The sequence below is a fragment of the Eulemur rufifrons genome, chromosome 7, assembly GCF_041146395.1.
Source record: "Eulemur rufifrons isolate Redbay chromosome 7, OSU_ERuf_1, whole genome shotgun sequence".
NCBI lineage: Eukaryota > Metazoa > Chordata > Mammalia > Primates > Lemuridae > Eulemur > Eulemur rufifrons.
The window spans coordinates 149,799,913-149,802,114 of record NC_090989.1 but is presented as its reverse complement, the minus strand read 5'-3'; positions in this window follow the sequence as shown (position 1 = coordinate 149,802,114).

The window sequence follows — 2,202 nt, the reverse complement described above, 5'->3', positions numbered from 1 at the left end:
CCCACAGCACAGAGGGCCCTGACCAGAACCCCCAGTCCTTCTGATGAATGTGGCTCTATTAAGCAGTTATGAAAAGGAGACAGGAAAGTGATCAAAGACATGGGAACCAACACTGACCTTGCTCTGCAAGTTTTGAGGATGGTTGTTATGGGGGGAGAAGCATATTTGGAGCAATTTATGCATATCTAGATGGAACTAAGGAACTCCCTTGAGGAAGAAAAGAAGCTTTAGGTGTTGTCTTCCCATCACAGAGGCCTGAATAAGAGTAGAGGTAAGCAGCAGGTGACACAGAGACAGAGTTCCTCACTGAGCAATGGCACATTGGCACCTACCCAGTGTCACTTTATAAACTGTTTCCAGCATGAAATCAGCATACATGTCAGAGTCATTAAGCTGTATGTGATGAAAATGAGGGTAGATGGGCCACCAGTTCTGCAGAAGAAAAGATGGTCCTCAAGTGTGAATGAGGGTCCCAGGGAGTGGCTGTGAGTTCCCTTGGCACAGGAGACAAAAGCAGACACAGCCAGATGATGCCCTCATGAAATGGTGAGATATTGGCTTCCATGGGGGGACATGATGACGACTAAGGGGACAGATGGAAACCTTTGATTTCAGAGGGTGATGAGAGTCAGTCAAGCGAAAACTAGAAGGTAGGGTGGTTCCCCAGAGGAAGCTGCATGTGCAAATGCTAAGTGGCAGGAAAGTACTAACTGTCTCTGAGGAAGTGAAAGACAAGTGTGACAAGGGCATAATAGGTGAAGTCAGAGGACCATAAACAGATGGGCTGGAGCCAGCTTAGCTATGTTGAGCATTCTAGATTTATTTGAAGGTGATGCTCTTGTGACCAGCCCCTTCAGTGAACAAATATCAATGACCCCTATATGATCGTCTCCCTTAACTAACTACTTGACCTTTTGAGATGTTTCCCAGAAATGATGGACTTTCTGCAAGACAGAGGAACTGAGATTTTGAAGCCTGTGGGCAGACTTCTTGACAAGATTCACCATTCCCCCGACCTGTCCCCAAAGCACTTAGCCCCTTGTTAGTCACACCACGACTTGCCCCAAGGCACATGGCCCCTCTTTTAAAAGCCCTTGACCTCCTTTAGTTGGAGAGATGGATTTGAGGCAGCTTCTCCAGTTCTCCCAACAAGACATCTGTAGAATTAAAAATCCCTTTCTTCCTTGGCAATGCTTGTTGTCTCAATAACTGGATCTTTGTGCAACAAGCAACTGGACCTAGACAAAAACCCGCTTGTGATTTCGACAACACTCTGTTTGCAGGTTGAAGAATGCTAACTGCAATGAACATCAGTTGATTAAACAAGTGAATGAGTGAATAGGTATTATATTATCAAGTAAAGAGATAATACACACAAGCATAAAATGGAGACCCAAATAATTCTATTTTTTGAAGAAGGAACAGCAAGGCCTTCAACCAAGATGAGAGATGGTAAGAATTTCTTTCCTGGGCTGCATGAGAATTTGGATGTTCCCAGCTGCAGGGGAAGCCTTCACTTTCCTAGAGTGGGCCTGTTCCTTAATATAATGTAGCGGTGAGCTTATTCTCCGCCCACTGAAAGTTTGCTGAAAATAAGCTAACAAAAGGCAGAGTAATAGGAGAGAAAGGCATACAAAATTTATTAACGTGCATATGGACAGCGGAGCCATACACAAAGTATGAGACTTGAAGAGGACCAGCTGGTTGAGGCTTTAATACTCTCTTCATCAGAGAACTGTATGGACCTGGGAGGCAGACATTATTTTGTCAATGAGTCTCTTTGGAAGCTGGATGAGACTGAAAGTGAGAGGCCCAACAAAACAAAAGCTGTCTTATTATGCAGATAAAGCCCCTGAGGTAATCTCTCAGAGCTTCCCTGGAAAGTCTGTTTGGGTGTGGTGGTGACTGCCAGCATCTTCTCTTCTCAGTTGGTTAATTTTTCCTGGTTATTTGATGAGATTCCTAGAGAGAAGGTCTTAAGACAACTCCATTTCTTTTGGAAAGTTCCTTAGTCAGAAGGAAATTCCAGAGCTTAAATGCCATCCTTCTCTGAACCGGAAAAAAAAATGGTGTGGCCAGAAGAAAATGAGATGTTGCTTAAGGAAAAGCTCCTTAAGCAAAAGTAAACTTAATTATGCAGATTTAAGCAGATACCTTCTCCATTGATGAGAATCTCTAGTGATTTAGTCATCTTTCTCTTCC